Raw genomic sequence first — 18,942 nt, 5'->3', positions numbered from 1 at the left:
CAAGCAACTGCTTTCCAGTGGTCATGGCAACGACTGCTTCTAGAAGACACGTTCGACCGTTCATTCATTATTGACAAAAGACTGTTGCCTCTCCCTGTGTTTGGAGTTAGCATATGTGTGAATCAATGGACTGAATTAATAATTTGGCATTCTTATTTTTTTTTCTTTGTGGAGTGACCACTGTAGACCTCATTAGGCCTGGATACTGTGTGTCGGAGAATTGATTTGTGGACCAAGCATTGTCCCCCAGCAGCATACCCCCTGTGATGGTAGGGTAACCCCGTGCATGACAAGGTGCACACAAGGAAGGTGTGTTGCATTTCTTTGGCAGCATTTCTCATAGCAATAGTGTGCTCATATATGAAACTACTTTCACTGAGCATGAATGAAATAAAATGTGATAAATTAAATATTTGAAAGTTGTACTTAATAAGTAAAATACAAATAAACATACAATTGAATTGAAGGATAGGTCAATGGCCATTTTATATATTAATACAAATATTATCAAAAATTGTATCATATTAATTTATGATAAAATATAAACAATAAAAATCATTGAGATACAAATAATTTAAAGTGGCAATCTCAAATATTTCCATTATGTTCTCTTTGTGTCACCTGGCAATAAGCTGTAATGGTTCCCATAGAACCCAGTGTCGCCACTGACACCCAGTTTGTAACATTCATAACACCGCAAATGAAAAGGCTTTCATCAGGGAGTCATTGGCTCGATCACAATTGTGTCACCTCATTCGGCAATGGATAGTTACTTAAAGGACAAATCCGGTGTAAAATGGATTCGGGATATGTTTGGTATGATAACGAGTTGGAATGTTCATTTTGGAGCAACAAAGCGCAATAGATGCATTCTTCAGTTGGCTGTTTTTAGTCAATTTTATCAAAACTCTATAAACTTGGAACGATAGGGGCATGTGTTATGGTAAAAACTAAATCGCTATTTTAAACCACTTTAAAGGCTAGAAGTAGCCCGACATTTCTTTGGTGGTCTTAACATATAAAACAAGGCATTGATAACTTTGTAAGTGTACAGATTGTTTATTAAAAAGGACATTTTATACACACAATACAATACCATCAGTAGTTCACCCGTCAACGCCATCTTGTTTTTAAGACTCGATAAGTAGATTGACGAACACAGAGATTGTGCCATCCGTCAACAACACGCAGGCTCTGTGTTCACCATGTTTGAAAAATGCTGAAAAATGTGTCTATATGCGCTTTTTTGCTACAAAACGAACATTCCAACTCGTTATCATAACATCAAACATATCCCAAATCCTTTTTACACCGGATTTGTCCTTTAACATACATTGATTTACATTAACAATTTGGAGACAGCCACTTAAAATAAAGTAATCGATATTACCTAAAACTCCAATACTTCAGCCAAATAAATGTGCTTGCCCACTACCGACAACGGCATAAAAAAAAAAGCTGTAGAGTGGAGGATCTGGATAACGTTTTCCTCATACTCACCTAATACAACAAAGCTCCATATAGTTTGTTCCCCACTCTAAAGTCCTCCCTAATAGGATGTAATTTATAGCTTTGATAGCTGCATTTCCCTGCCATCAAGCACCATATTTCACAGCCCTGTCAACACAGGCTGCTGCAAAACGCTTACATTGACCATGAACGGAATTGTCTCAGAACCTTGTTTATCTATGATGTGTCTGTGTGTGTGTGTGTGTGTGTGTGCGTGTGTGTGTGTGTGTGTGTGTGTGTGTGTGTCTTTCTGTCTTTATTAGATTTAGGTCAATCCACGCTTGACAAACAAAGGGGTATTTTTCGGACGCTGACCTATTGAGAAATGCCATAGATGAAAGATAGTTGAGTCTTTAGAAACAGTATAAAGGCCTGCTATTTGGTAACAGCTCCCACAGTTACCGGGTAGCCAGGCCGCACCGGGACAAACTCACTGTCACGGTCTCTCCCACCAGATCCTAGCTTCCACTCGTACCGCTCTCTGTCAGTCTCGTCTGTCCCTGTTTGTTGCTGTCTCAGTGTTTCATGTGCGGGGGCGTGGCCTCCGCATTCCAGCACAGTTCCCCGACCCAGCCTCGTTGATCACCCGCACCTGAGAGTCATCTCCAATCAGGACCACCAGTATATCTGCCCCAGCCTTCCAACCATGCGTCGCCAGGTCGTCAGTGGTACTTACCCTGTTGAGTAGCTTCCTGATTCGTCATACCTGTATTCCTAGTTTTCTAGTTTACTCGTGTTCAAGTCTGCGCATCCCTAATACCTCTGTCTCTCTACCAGTCATCATCATCACAACTATACTTCAACCCTGCTCTACTGCCGGAGTACCATCACCATGGAATCATCGGGCGTGACTGTCGGTTCGGCTGCCAGCCGACTCATCCAACCCCGGTTCGGACAACCCGGTCCGTGGATTCCCCTAACGGACGCAACCACCAGCACCAACTGTGGACTAATAGACTGTTCAACTGTCTCCGCTCTCGTCTGCGGTCATTTGTGCCGTGCGTTTGGGTCCACCCCGTCTTGAGCCGTAACACTCACACATCAGCAGGTGTCCCGTAAGGCCTGGTAAGACGGTGTGATACAGTGTCCCTCCCCAACTACTACAGGTGATCTGGCTGTTAATCGGGCTTTTGTTCTTTGTAGTTTTCCAAACAGCTGTGCCTTCAGGGTGGTTATGAAGATCACACAAGGCCTTCTCAACCCCAAACCTCCTAACCTAAGGGTAAGGGTTTGAGCATAATCCCACATAACTGGTCGAGATTTAGAAATGTAATATTTCAATGTATTCCTCAAAGAATGAAAATGTGCCATTCAATTCTTTGTTACGGCATAATCTGTGTACCTAATACAGCAAACTATCGAAAGCATGTGGCTCTTCTTCCACTACCTTATCATCAATGTTTGTAGCAGTATTTACCATTAATTAGCCGTTGTGTCCTGCTTGATATCTGTGTCTGTAATATCCTCAACAGCTGGGCTGTTTGGTTGGTTGGTGATGAACGATGTGCGCTTTCATCTCAGTGGTGAGAAGGAATGACTCCAGTGCTATGTGTCCTTTCTCTGGGTAGAAAAAAGGAGAAATCATACGAAGAGCGCATGAATAACCTCATCTCGAGTGATGACACTGTCACCTTGCTGCCCACATAGGAGATTACAGGTTTGACGTCCTCACCCGCGAGACTGTGAAGAGAGAAAAGAGGGCACCCCGGCCGCAGAACTAGAGGTAGTGGAGATATGTGAAGAATTGACTCCGTCTGCAAGTATCAGCGATGAAAGAGAAACAAAGGCTACCATACTACAATGTAATGTGACGTCATGCATAATATATCATGCGCATACGGATGTGAATCTGCACAGGTCTAGGCCCATGTTTCAAACAGGCTTATTGAACATGATCACTGTATATGAACAGACTCAGGGATGGCAGGTCACACAGGTAGAAAGTCACTTCTGCTCACACTCACACAAATGTGCAAACACACACAATGCACACCTACAACAAATCCCACCACACACACACAGCCACATACACACCGCACACACATTCATACACAGACACACACACGCACACTCATACATATTCCCACGCTAGGGCCCCATGGCCTCAGTGTGGTGGTTTGTCAGTCACTTACAGCCTGATGACAGCTGTGGTCTCCCAGCTCCGGGCAATCACTGTAGGAACAGCACCCTGACCAATGACCAACCCCACGCACACACATAAATAACACACCAACTCAGGGAGGATGGATCTATAGCATGTACGGTAAGCACGGTCAATTACATCATACATCACGACCTCCGCCCGCTACCTGGTGATTTCATGACACTGGATCCATGGGGGTTCCATTACAGTGGGAGGAATCTCACGCACGCATGATTGGGTTCACGGTGAGGAGATTTCCTTCTGGTGAAATGCGTTAGGCTATGTCATTTGAAATAGAGTGTGTAGTAAACGCGTTAACGCTTTTGATGATTGATTCGTTCTCAAGCATACATTGACATGCAGTGAAAATGATGAAATGGCTGAATCGTGTGCTCGTCTATGTCGAGTTGACCTGACTTGATCTTTGCACTGTGATTGGATACACAGGGGGCGTAACAATGGCTGGAGGCTCAACAGGAGCTTAAACCTCTCAATCCAATGAGACGGCGGGACCCTTGGACCTAGATGAGCCCTCAATAGAACAGGACAGGACACTGATTATGTGGAATTCAGTTCTTCCAATATTGTAAAGTTACGGCTAACATACTACAAATTACATACTGTAGAAGTGCATATTTATTTCTCAAACACACACCAACAGTCACAAACACATGCGGGCACTCACACATACACACACACACACGCGCACACGCACATACACATACACAGCACACATACGCACACGCACACACACACACACACACACACACACAAATGCATGCTCTAATGCAAATATGATTCACTGGAGAATCCCACTAGAATAGAGCTCCAATGTGAACATAAACACAATTTACTGTTCTCCTTAGTGTACTAACTGTGACACAGAAAACTAGACAGAACATGCAACAAACATCCCCGAAATCTTACATTTTTAGCTCCTTGAGAGGAAATATTCTGACAGCTGTATTTTTTAGCTTTATATAAATATGTAAATATTTGGTTATGGCCATTCTGCTTTCAAGTGAGACAAGGTAATAGCATCCAATCATGGCGGGTCAGAGTAATTACAGAGAGGAGGCAGGAGTAGGGCCAGGAGGTCAGAGACAAGACTTTGTTCTCACATCAGATTACCGCCTGCTACAAGCTGACCTTGTGCTAAAGGTTAGCGTTAGCACCGCGGCGTCCCTATCTGGCTCCAGAACGTCTTTTTACATGCTTCTATTTCAGAGTCATAAGGGGTTTTAACGAGACAAGGCCATTCTCGGCCCACAAAACGTTCAAGTGATGGCACGCGTACTTACATGGGTGGAAGGGTTCGTAAGGGCCGACACGACTGGAAGAGTTTAAAAGATAAGGAGATTTGAGTCCAGCGGTGGAGGTTTTGAAGCATGTTAGATGCCATTAAATGTTTTGTTGTTACTGCGTAGTCGGTATCCCAAGGGAGTTATCAATAAATATTTCAAGTTGTTGTTTTGATTGTTGTTGGATCAAAAGAGATGTTGAAACACTGCCATTGATAATTTATTTCCAAGAAGGGAAATTATTATGAGTCATAAAAATAAGTTGAAAAAGTCAACTGTAATAGAAAAGTGAAAGTGGGCTTGGCTGAAATCCACTTCATAATTCTAATTACATACGCATGAACAAAGTTTCACAACATGTGGTTTACATTGCTATTGAGGATTCATCGTTTATAATCTATATGTAATAATCATTAAACAATATATTGGGCAATAATTCACAGTATGCCAACAACAAATGTGTTCCATTTACATAATTAAATTATTTTGAGAATGTGTTTTTTTTTTTTTATTCAGGCAAATTATCTGTGACAAGCATAAACCCTAAGGTTTATTAACATGAGATACCTGAACTTAGTTCAAGCACAATGTACAACTGGGAATATATATTAATGCACATGTTGTCCATTACAAACCATTACCAACTAACTGCAGTATTTATGAATTTATGATTTATGAACAACCAAGCCATTTCCTCCACTTAATACTGTTTCCATACTTTCATCAAGCAGCTGATTATCTAAACAAGCCGGACCACGCCAGCCTCCTTTCATTTGAGACGGGCTCATTATCGCGAGCTTAGCGCGAAGGCCACTTTTCAAAGAACGACCAGGACCTGGAGGCTTTGAGAATAATGTAAATCAACAAGCTTATCGCATCTACACTCAAATGTTGGACTTCAACTCATACAGTACTATGTATCCCCTTCACCTATATTCCTGGGTACAATTAAGGGCTGTACTTTTGCTATGAAGAGAGATGGGGGGGGGGGAGCAAAGGAGACACGGTGGTGACTTGTTAGCTTCCTTTGGAGAAGACCTTTAAGAGTGGGCCTACTGCTAGCCAACCTCCAGGGCAGGTTTATCACCGTGGCAGCTAACACTTAAATAGAGGTTTAATGAGGTTTTGTGAGAGTGAAATATCTATCAAGCAATCGCTTCATTTCTTAAGTTCAGCCATGTCCTATCATTACGGGCGTATTCTGACTACCTTGAGCCTTTTAAAAGGAGCGTATAGTGGTAATTCATTGTCTTCTGATAAAACATCTATTGTTTACCCTTTGAACCATGTCTTGACTAAGACTCCCCTGGAGTTGAGAAACTAAGCTCCATACATATGTTTGTGTGTTTGGGTATGTGTTTTGAAATGTTGGTGTGCATTTGGGTCTGTGTAACTGAAATTAATGTTGTGTTCCTATCACAATCACAACCATACGAAAGACTTGAGAAAGAGTGATATCCCATGCCTTTCATTCCTGTAATTCATCACAGTAAAACCATTTGATTCGAAAACTAGCCCCAGGAATTTTTGTTTTAATGAATTACCGGTATCAACATTTTGTCAGATCTATTTGTATCTTCTGCGTAGATGCTCTCTCATAACAATCCAACTCATCTGGAAGGATTTTAGGCTTCACAAACAGCAATATTTGTCCTGGTTCTCAAACTCAAAAGTTCTCACAAGCAGCTAACAATTAGAGTCATTTGATTTCCACAAGGTTTCTTAATGGACATTTTATTGGATCCAGGCCTCCACCAAACACCTCAAGGGCATGTACCGATTATTTTCAAAATGGTGAACAATCAGAGTTTGTGCATCATTTGTCGATTTCACTTACATCTCAAAGAAATGTCTTTACAGTCTATACACAACTCCATTTATCCGCAACTCCATCAATTCATAAAATTCAAGAAACAAAAGAATAAGTTGAATTGTATTTGAGGTTGTTTACATCCTCATGCATCAAACTTAATGGCCAGTGACAAGATGCAGAGTTAACCCAGAGCAAATCCACCCTGGGCGGGACGGGCGTGTTCCTCTGTTGCCCGGCAATGTGATTCCCCCTGAGCATGTGCGCAGTTTCACCATCGTTCCGTCTGATGCACAGCAGGTTCTCTGAACTGCTTTATTCAGAGTGCCCACCCCTATACTCCTACCCCATTCCAGTTTATTATGCCGCAGACCGGTGCAGTTCTCCTCCCCGGTAATACGAGAGATCTTTTTGTGCTGTAGGTGACCCCCCCCCCCCCCCCCCTTCCTCGCAACCATAACCGCCCCCACCAGCTCACTTGTACCGTATTAGTTCTCATCTGGGACTGATATAGCACCATATGGAAAGCCTGTATTGTATATAGCCCCGAAGACAGAGCCGTCTCATTGTTATTTGTAGAGATTGAAAAAGACCATACAGCTCCCCGGAGTTGCATGTAAAGGAAGTGGTAGAGATGCAAAACAGTCAAAACCCTTTTTTTAAAGGGAAATAATCCCGAATTGCTTACACTTGAAAACCTAAAACCGATACATTCCAGGTAGAGTTGTAGAAACAAAGTCAACCTTTTCAGCGCAGTAACCTGACACCTCTTGTATCCCAATAACCCGTCTCTCTAAATCTTAACGGATAGAAACACATTGAGCCCAACCCTCCCTTGCTGCTTCCCCGAAGAACCAGAAACACATGTTGGGGACGGGGTGGGGGGGAAGCAGCACCACTGGCTTAACAACACAACCTGATTAGGAAACAGGAATGAAGGACAACACAGGGGTCCCACTTAACTCCACCCTGGGCCCCGAGCTAAGGCAACGGATTGAGCGTTTTACATTTAAAGTAGAATCAGGAGAAGGAAGGACGACAGAGGGCCGACAACAGCGTTCTGTACGGAGCAGAGATCCGGTTTCTCCACGACAACGAGGGCTCATGGAGCTCGCCTTGGTTTAGGACGTGAACCAACCGCCACCCCTCAGCGACGAGGGTCGTGACACGATCACCAGTCCCCGGTCTGGAGTTCAGAAGAGTCCGCATCGATGCTACTTATACTGAGAAATGTTGGTGAAGTCCATGTCGTATGGGTGTGAACATGAGCCAAAGAAGAGAGGAGACCACATGGGAGAGGCTTTCTCTGCAGGAAGGTTTAATTTTAAAAACACAAACAATGTCTGCCCTTGTCATGGTGCATTTCTTTAGGGGGGCAGAATGGATTGGTAGTTGTAGGTGTTTGACTCCCAGCAATGTGTTGGGGTCTGATCCCCATGTCCTGCACAGCCTACCTGTAGGCATCCATAAGCAAGATGCTTATCTGCTCATTGCTGACATTTGAATACACTGCAAGCAGCTTGGGACAAAAGACACTGCTATTAGTTGTTACTGCACGCTGAGTATCCCCATTCTGTACGGAGCTCGTTGACCTTGCTGTGGTCCCGGGTGTTTACCCTGGGAGATGCAGAGCAGAGCTTGGCTGCATATAGTGTAAGCCGTGGTGGCTGAAATACACTGTGACAGGGGGTCCTTAGGCCTGGTTCTTTGGCCCCTCGCGACCACAGAGGGCTGCCAATGGAGGACTGTCAAGACCACGGGGTCTGGTTAATGCACTCTCTCCAACTCTCTCAGTCTCTCTCTGGCCTTCTCTCTTTCATTCTCTCTATCGCCTTCTATCTCACTCTCTCTTTCTCTCTCTCCTTCGTTCTCTCTATCGCCTTCTATGTCACTCTGTCTTTCACTCTCATGCTCTCTTTCGCCCTCCTTATTTCTCGCCCTAACAAGCAAATAGACACACAGCAACAAAACACACACATGCAAACACACACACATGCACAAACACACACACACTCTTTTTCAATCTCTCTCTCTCTCTCTCTCTCTCTCTCTCTCTCTCCCTATGACTTTCTCTCTTTGGGCCCTATCTTGCATCCGGCGCAATTGACTTAATCACTGGTGCATGTGTCGTTGCCAGTGGGCAACTGGCGCAGAGCGTTCTTTTCTCTCCTGCGCCACGCGTCGGTAAATTAGGGAATGATCTTGCGCCCCAAGGGGCGGTTCGGCGAAAGCAGGAGGTGTGTTCTGGCGCAAACGTTCCCTGGTGCTATTTTGCAGTTTCAGAAACCACTTGCGCCACAAACCAGGAAATACCTGGTTTAAAGTCAGATGCTATTTCAAGGGCGCATGCATGCATTGCTTGTGCACCTCGCGCATACACTTTTCTTCTCTCATCTACCTAGCCACACATTCTTGGTAAAGTATTTTTGAAAGAACAGCTGATACAGCGGTAATAAGTTGTACTTTTAAATCAATGCATCTGCAAACACCATACAGCGAAAATTTATTTTTTTGACACAGACATCGTGTACATGCCCATAACTTTTAGGATTAATGAGTATTTGAGTGAGTGTTAAAAAGAATGAATGAAGTGTGTGAATTAATGATTGCTTGGAGTCAAACACCCTAACTACCAATCCATTCTGCCCCCCTAATGAAATGCACCATGACAAAGGCAGACATTGTTTGTGTTTTTAAAATTAAACCTCCCTGATGATAATTAATGAATTAATGAATGCGGGCGTGCATGTGTGCGTCCATCTGTTTAAACACACACAAACTAAACACGTAACGCATAATACAGCCAATGGCAATGTATATTAACGGGGTTATATTGATGCATATTAGGAACACAAGTCGATAACGATAATGCATACAATACTGATAAGAAACGATGTTTATAATGTATTGTGTATATCATTAAATAGAACCACAATTACCGCATATCATATGTGTGTTAAGTTTTCTTTGCCGAAATTTATTTGAGGACTCAGTATTTCTGAAGTTGTGGAAGAAAACCTTATTCCATGTGTGAATTAGGCCATATTATTTGGCCATAAACTGAGCCATTTGAAGTTTGAAATTCATGTGTATCTGTCACATCGGAGACTGCAGACGCGCTGTCAAAATATCAACTTGTCAGAATCAAATGCGCTCATGGCTCTTAAAGGGGATGGGAGCTGGCACTCTCATTGGTTTATTGCACGTTACGCCCAAACTACACCTACGGGTAATTAGGCTACTTCAGACCAACCCTTTTTAGTTTTGCGCCGGACGCAGGAGTATTTTTTGCGCCGGTAAAATAGCGACATCGCCATAGAACCGCCCACAAAGCTACTTGTGCTTGGCGCTTCTCACTTGCGTTTCAGACCGTTAAAATAGGGCCCTTTGTCTCTTTCAGTCTCTCGCTCCGCCTCTCTCGTTCTCTCACACAGAGCAAACATGACAAACACACACACACACACACACACACACACACACACACACACACACACACACACACACACACACACACACACACACACACACACACACACACGGTAATGCAGTTACAATAGTCAATACCTTGTGCAAATGGACAGGTTAACACATAACACTACCTTTGGAAGTATTGATGGCTTACAGATATGAGGGAGTCTACTAAATAATCCATATTTCAATCACTGAGAAGCAAATGGAAATCTTAGGGCAATGTGTGGGTATAAGATAACCACTAGACAGGTGTGTGTCTGTGTCTGTGTCCGGTGTGTGTGTGTGTGTCCGGTGTGTGTGTGTGTGTGTGTGTGTGTGTGTGTGTGTGTGTGTGTGTGTGTGTGTGTGTGTGTGTGTGTGTGTGTGTGTGTGTGTGTGTGTGTGTGTGTGTGTGTGTGTATCTGTGTGTGCATGCGTTTGTGTGTGTGTGCGGCTTTGAGTTTGAAAGAGGCATATCATTAAATAATTGGTAAAAGCTAGATAAACCCATACATCATTTGAATTTAGATTAATTTAAATGTCATTCGGGTTACTTACAATACAATATTACATGCAAAGCTGACCTTTGAAAAGAAAGACATCTTGTAACATAAGATAGGATGTGATTCTCATAATCTATGGAGACAGAACAATGGTTCATTTAAGGAAAGAAACAGTAGCACAAACGACGGGATATCTGTTTTGTATCTTGATCCAGCTCAGTGTGCTATTACGTCTTTCTGAGGTGAATACGGTTCCAGTTTTGAGTCTCTCAGATCACCGATATAAAAAAAGAGCGGCAGAATAGGTCCCCGTGTAACACGACCATTGTTATACTTAAGAATGCATTCATGGGGTATAATTACAATTATTACGTTATATTATTAGGGGGGGTTTACATCCCCGCTGAAAAAGATGTTCCTCTAAATAATGCCTGCTTGCATCAATCTGAATGTCACGACTTTCCCAAATGGCTTATTAGTCCATTATTTCCTCCCGCCGCGCCCATGTCTTGCTCGGGCACCAGCACTCCCACTCCAGCCCTATCCAGCTCACACACATTAGGGCCCGAGTCTTTAAGTCCCACCATGCCTATTCATTCAAAAGGTGGTTGTGCAGGTGACAACTAGGTGTACAGAAACCATGGTGGAGGAATGCCTATGGCCTTAACCTTACCAGAGATCTTACGATAAAGGCACTGGGAATCAGAGAAAAAGTAGCCACAAGTTCTTTAGCCCTTCCTCATCTGGCATCTCATTCCTGCAGGGGCTAAGGCAATGCTATTCATTTATTCATAGTATGAGTAGGACTCTGCACGCTTTAGCTGTCCTGTTGTTGTCATCTGCTTCCACTCCAGCAAATGGACATCTAAGTGAACCCTGTCAAGGGAATAATACAGGGGGAAAACACAGTTACATCCCACAACATTGTGTATTGTATAGGATAGATTCCTTTGAGGGTTTATTTTCAGTGTCTCTTTCCCTGTTATTTTCTATTTGTCCCTCCCAACCCTGTCAATAATTTCTTGATCTGCTCTAATGTGTTATTTTCCACATAACCCAGAATGCCTGATTACCCACTACCCCTTCTGACAGACCCCCCCCACACACACACACACACACACACACACAGACACACACACCAACACACACACATACACGATAAGGTGTTGCAATCGGCGTGTACAAGGCTGATATCATGCACAAGAATGTCCTCATTTTCGGCTTGTGAACATTAAACAAGCCTCCCTCCTTAAGGTGTGGCCCAGCTGTGGAGACCCAGCTGTAGGAGGAGAAAGGTGACCACACCATACGGCCTATAGACCAGAGCTCCAGAAAGGCCAGAGAGGCCTTGCAGTTCTCTGTCCTTGACCAGATGTCAACAGGGGACCTTCTCTCCCCTGCTTCACGAGGATATGGTGAGCAGCTGGCTGAGTCCAGCACTGTGCAGACCAGAGCCTGCTTAGAACCTGGTCAAACGGAGACCCCCTGCTGGAGTGCAGACTGTCAGTCTGTGCTGTTAAGCCAAGGCGTGTTATTGGCAGCCACAAAGTCCTCCAGTCGTCCTACTTATGGCAGCTGGGGACACAGAACCATTTACATTTAGACAGGATGGCAACTCTTCTGAAAATTAACTTCCCTTTTGACTGAAAGAAACACACAAAGGAGAGAGATAAAGGGAGAAAGAGAAAAAAGAGAAAATATATAGATAGAAAAGCAACTAGGTGTTGCACAGCTCTTCAAGTTTTGGTTTCCAAAGGCCAATTCCAAAAGCTTGTAACATTTTATGTGGACCTACAGGTCACATTATTGATATCATTCTTTGTTTGCCTCCCTTCTACACTTGGAGGAGGCTCCCAGTGCCCCCTCAGACCGTGTTTCAGTGAACAGGCTCAGCTGAAGCTGTTTAGTGCCAAACTAGGAGAAGGAGACATGCTATCGCTGACTAGCATCTCTCTATTCTTATCGGTCAGGCGTGCAGTGGAGGCAAAACAACTCCAGACCGAAGCCACGGCACGCTAGTGTATTTATGTACGCTTGGCATGCAATGTCAACAGACATGCAGGTTCAAACTGCTTTATGTATATTTATACATAAAGCAACAATCTTTTTTTTTTCTCTTGCTAGACGTTATTATTCAATGAGACTGCATTTTCTTCGTCAAAGCGAAAGCAGTTCCATTTTACCAAAGAGATAAGTAAACCAGAAAGCTCATTCAGCTTTCAGTTTCATCAAAGGTATACTATTCATCGGCCTTTGCTGACTTTCCTTTGCCTCTGATGTCATTTCACTGTCTGCTTTAAAACTCTAAAATCAAATTACCATAGCTTCATAGCTTAAAATGGACAAAAGCTGGTCTTTGCCACAAATAACACATCAGAGCTATATGCTCATTGAAAAATAACTGGCTTGGGCTTTAAACACCCTGAGTCTAGACTGTGGTCGACGCAAAGAAGACATCCACATTGTCTATTGTTTTCTGCACTTGTTTTGATTTTGCTGTATTCAATTCGAAATCCAAAAGCCAAAGCCAAGATTTAAAAAAAAAAAAGGGCTCGCGACATCATAATTTCCCCAGTGAATGACCCGTGTTCACACCCATTATGTCCCGCTAATTACCAGCATGCCACCGGTGGGCAAGCTATTAAGTCGATGCTATCTTAATCACACTGCTTAATTCCACAGCGCCATCGCGGAGGATTAGCCGTTCCCCCCCCCCCCGCCGAGGATTAACCTCCAGGCTTTGAAAACAAAAGACAGACGGTTGTCAAACAACGCGGGGAGGCATCCCCGCCGCTCACTGCTCTAGTTATCTGCGCCCAACTTCCCTGCACGGAATACCAAGCGGCTGCTGGGAATGCCTTTGTTGTTGCATGACGGGGAATAGGGGTGTTTGACTTAGATGCTCATGATTGCTTATGGGCTGAGTCTACACATCACTCGCCCGTGTTTCTCCTAATAGCTCGCTGTGGTGGCGGTGGAATGCGTGCAGCAAGGCGTGATTCATTTATCCTTTCATGGCAATCAGTACGGTAATTAATAAGCGCTCAACAGGATTAGAGGAAAGATGTGCCGTGAGAACATTGAGCATGAATAATTAAATGTTCCTATAGGTGTTTTCTTTTACTTCAATTCTGGTATGTCAAAGTTCTGGTGTGTCAAAGTGAACAGCTAGATGTTTTTACAATACAACACGAATTGCATTGTTGAACGTGTGCATTCTGAACACTGAGTGACAGCGGTCCTGTGAAGTGTGTTTCATAGGGTATGGTGTGTAGAGCAGACAGCTACGTCTCTGCGTCTGGCAGGCAGACTGGGGTCTTATCGCTGTCGTGGGAGTGTTGAGGGCCAGCGAGAGATGTCATCTATCCAGCCTTTTGTGAGGGATGGTTTTATCATAGCAGGGGCTGCGGGAGATACCTCAGCCACACACCAGTTGTCGGAACAAAACATTTTACGGTAACCCTGGTAACAACAGTTATCTCGCCACGAGTGTGTGTAATCCTCACGATATGTCCTTGGTCCCATGACTGGTAAAATTGCCTTAGCTTTCACTGGTCTTCACTGGAACACCTTTCTACTCGAGCAAATACCCGACCTGCTCGACTGGTTCCGGCCTCCAGCTAGAAACGTGGCTTTAAGTTGAGTGAAAGGGAATGGAACTCTATGTGACATTGTGAGGACGTGACAACATGTATTCAGTGATAATGCTGATGGCGTCTGACTGCCGACAACCCAGGGACGAAAAAACATATTCAAGCTAATGCAATTTAGTATTTCCTTTCAGGCTGACTCAATGAAACGTTTTATCCCATGTTTAGGTTATGTTATCTATGAGCAGTATAACTCTCAAGGGATACGATTTATTCATGTCGTTGCATGACTTGGACCCCAGCCCATCACGGAGTATGTATTTTTCCACAAAGAAAGTGCAGATAATGCGTAATGCCATGTAATACATTATGCATTATCTCGGCACACTGTTCTGAGAATAACAGGTCACCCAGGTTTCACTGGGCCGTTGTGATTCATTCTAAAGGGTTCATTGAGGAGAGCCGTGCCGGGCCACATCGTTGGCCTGTTGGACGCAGGATGTTTCGCTGGCGATAACCCCGGCGGGATCAATCTGCTGGTTGATTGAAAACAGAGAACCCTACACCTCTGGCTGTTATCTGGGAACTAAGAGCCAGGGAACAGGGAACACATTTGGCCCCTTCCCCCCCTTTTCCGCCATTAATCAATCTCACCGGGAGAAACTCTGCGCGTGTGCCTGACAAGCTGTACCTAACAACACCAAGGATAGAGTTAAGCCCTTCCCACGCAAGCCAGATAATTTCTAATCAGTGTCAGCTCGCTAAAGGGACATTAAACAGCCCAGAGCCATTCCTGTCTGGATTCTGCCGGTAGGCGAGCTAACTCTAGCTTAAGTTACTGTTTTATAGCCCCACATGTGCAACGCATAACGGTAATGAGCTCACATACTTACATTCTTTGCGTTACGTTTTACTTTTTTCACTCCATTACGAATTGGAGAGAACCTCTATTAGCGTTCCCTTGTTTTCAATTGAAATCGATTTATGTCGATGATCTGCGTAAAATGTATGACTTCAAAGTCAGTTCATAGTTCAACATGTTAGCTCCTACACACGGTCGGCCAGAGATCAGCAGGAACGTTGTAGAATACTTATTTTGATCCATCGAGCGGATCACGAGCACCATGATATTCGGCACGTGCCGAATGCGAAGAAATTGACTGAGGTCAAAGAGATCGGCTCGGTTCACCGGAGGCGGCAAACCTTTCTCTCAAGTATTTCTGGGACGCTGGTGTAATTTTTCGCCAGTGAACCGCTTCCAAACTTCACACAGAGCTGGGCTCTGCCCGCCCTGGGGCTGTCGTTGACAGAGTGTTTGCCGCGCCGCAGTGTAACCCGAGAGGCTGCGACGCCACTCCAGGTCCGGCTTGAGAGCCTGAGACGGGCCGCTGCCGGGCTATAACCGGCGGCAGGGAGCCGGGTTCAGACTTCACACAGCACGTAAAGACGAGCGGCGAGACCCCCGAGACGCCACCGCCGCGGAGTGGGCTGGGAGGCAGGAACCAGCGTCTGCAGCGACCCAGGACCAGCAGCTCGCGCCCCCCCCCCAAACCCCCCACTTCCCCCTCCTCCTCCTCCCCCCCCCACCCCCACTTTCCCCTCCCCCCCCCCCCCAGGCCAGCCATCGCCCTCCCCATAAAGGAGATTGGGTTTCCCCCTACAACTTGTTGCCTGGTGCTAAATAAACGGCGGCATGTAGTGTGGAGACATGGAACACCCCGCGGTCACTCGCCCGGGGGTTGTTCACGCCACCGACTTCTTGACTCGCTCTCTGGCCTATTAACCCCCCCCCCCCCCCCCCCCCACCACCACCCCACGTTTTCTCCCTAAGAGCTGTCCTCCCCTGATGCCCTGAACCCTTTAGGTGATATGTCGGGGCAGCCAACTAGACGCTTCCATGCCCCCCCCCCCCCACCCCCCCACGCACGGTCAAGGCCCCCACTGAAACGTTGCCCCCAGGTCAGACGGTAAAGATAATGATGTTGAGGTGTAGGATGGTCCGAGGCAGCATGATGAACAACGGCCCCACGGAGATCAACAAAGAAGGACATACCAGGCATTTTGAAAATGTCGATCTCCGATCGGAGTCCATGCCCCGCAGTCAAGCCTTTGACCCGTGTCCTGCGGCGTCACGCCGTTGGATACACACGGGGCCACCACCTCAGAAGCATAGCCTGGCACCCCTTAATAAAGCCTCACCCACAGCAACAGATAAGGTCTGCCCAGCACCCCAGACTGAACTACCATCTTCTAGCTAACTGGCTTCTTCTAGGCACAAAGGGAATTTATCATTAAAGAGGAGTCAGTCAATATATCTCCTTCTACCCCCACCTTCCCCGCAAGGGAGGCACGGCAAGGCCGCGGCAAAGGGAGGCCTACTGCTGTGCCTCCGAGGGGGGAACGACGGGTACCAGAGGAGCCAATTAGAGAGCGAATGCGGGGCTATGTTGTTATCCCACGCCCCGCTCTGGGAACGGTCCTAATGAGACGGAGCGTACCAGCAGGGGGAGGGCGTCCACGCAACATGGTGAAGAACTAACCATCCCAGATCTGGCATGCGTGGATAATCATTCATCGTGATGCATAATTTATTCTAGTAATTCCCCTTTGGGGTTGCGTACTGAAAAAATAATTCAGTTGGCTGCATCGGTGTGGTGGTACATGCAAAATCATGTCCGACACCATGTAAGCACTCCAGAAATGCGTGAAGCATTCCAGAGGTGTGTAGGAGCTCTTTTAAGGCAAAATCCACTTTCATGCATGCTTTTGTGAGTGGGTGAGGCCTAAGAATTTGACAAGCCCTTTCCCCCATCCGTTACACACACACACACACACACACATACATACAAACACACACACTTTTGAATTCAACTGGTCACTGGTTTAGCGTGACCAGAAACCAAATATATGCATAAGGCAAGAGAGTGCACAGAATCAAGGAGCCAGAGGAATATCCATAATCCATTTACCATTTACCAAAAAAAAACTCCACGTGCTTCCATGAACCCGAACCTTTTCAAAGCTCTTGCAGCCCATTCGCCGATTAATCAAGTAATTACCAATTAGTGGTGGTAACGACTTGCGTAGCAACGCATGCGGCTCGTATTGTAGCCGGGTCTGTTTTGTCTTCATTAGCGAAGGGGGGCCAGCGCCAGGCCAGGCCTGACCCCTTCCCCCTGGGACAGGACACTTTGCCCTGGGTCAGACCAAATGTCAGACTACGAGTTATTTTGCTCAAGCGCCCCTCCCACACACATACACACACACAGACACACACACAGACACACACGCACTCCACTCCAGCCCTCCTTTTCTCCTCTCAGTCTTGAGGGCGCATGCCATTTGCGAGGCCTCTCGGGAGAGGTTAAATGAAAAGTTTTTCCTCGCTTTCCCCTCCACCCCAAATCGCCACCATCGCCGAGACTAACCCCTGGCCCCCACCCTTCTCAAGAATGCTTGTAAATCCGCACCACTTGTTTGAGTCAGCCATGATTGGCTCTGAGGTTGATGAGGTGAAGTGTCAAACGTTTCAGCGTCAACACGCCAATTTAGAAATATTCCTTTGTTCCTGTGAAATCCCTTCTCTTCTCAGGATATCATCGTTATTATTTGTCATAATATATCATAGTATTAGTTGGGGGTAACTTGAATGTTCGACTTCGATAGATAGACATTTAGTTGACTTTGTCATGAGGTATTATGAGTGTGTGTAACAGCGGCCATTCCTTTGGGAGGAAGGGGGTGCTAAATGTGCGTAACCACAGCTTTGTTGGGCTTCTAGAAAGACAAGCCTATAAGTAATAGCATGTTATTTTATGTGGGGGTTTTACTAAGTCTTCTGTCTGCAATTTGGTCTGTTATTTTTTGCTTTCAATAAATGTATATTGTTTGATAACCCCTTTGTGTTACGGCACTTGCACTATCCAGTCGTTTTATTTGGTTTATAGAGGCGGCCGTTTAACGTAGGAGCCGCGCCTGTAGACAGTTGATATGCCAACTGATTATTGTCAAGTGATTTAACATTCAAAAGTCATCATATATAAAAGGATATCGTTTATGATTGACGGGTCTGACCTGACGACTCACATATTATAGTATTTATTATTAAAGTATATGAATTTACATTTATTTAGCCGAAGCTTTTGTCCAAAGCGATTTACTGTAGGTGCTTTTAACAATGAAGATATAACCCAAAAACGTGCAAGAATCTTCAGTGTTCATAAAAACCTGTATCATAGGTAATACGTCTGCTTTTAAGTGCTACAATATAGAAACAAGAGACATATACAGTCTATATATGGTTATAACAAATCTTGGTATAACCATTTCACCTGAGGTAGAGGGGACTTCTAACCGGCTAAAGGGGCCACTACTCTAGCCATAGGTAAGCTCGCTTCTAAGCATCTTCTGTGATATTGAAATGTCAAATCTTAAGAAAAGATACGCTATTAAAGACTAAATTGGTACTGTTTCAACTAGCTTGTAGTTTTCGAATAACCTGGACATATCTGTAGTCAATGCTGATTGATAGTGATTTCATTAATGTTAGCAATAAATTTGAATCAATAATGCGCACATCAAAGAATAGGACCAAAATATCAGTGTTTATAGACCAACTACAATCTTATCTGATGTG

The 18,942-nt window shown here is 44.9% G+C and overlaps 1 long non-coding RNA gene across 1 annotated transcript; it reads left to right on the top strand.

Moving 5' to 3' along the window:
- The first annotated feature begins 2,178 nt into the window (after positions 1–2,178).
- On the top strand, positions 2,179–5,709 carry LOC130402331 (uncharacterized). Its single transcript, XR_008903925.1, has 3 exons — positions 2,179–2,731; positions 3,078–3,232; positions 4,100–5,709. It is a non-coding gene; the product is annotated as an uncharacterized LOC130402331 (long non-coding RNA).
- The last annotated feature ends 13,233 nt before the right edge of the window (positions 5,710–18,942 follow it).

Source organism: Gadus chalcogrammus, chromosome 13 (assembly GCF_026213295.1).
Source record: "Gadus chalcogrammus isolate NIFS_2021 chromosome 13, NIFS_Gcha_1.0, whole genome shotgun sequence".
NCBI classification, from domain to species: Eukaryota; Metazoa; Chordata; class Actinopteri; order Gadiformes; family Gadidae; genus Gadus; species Gadus chalcogrammus.
Note: the sequence above shows the minus strand (reverse complement) of the source record. Positions and strands in the feature narration are given on the sequence as shown.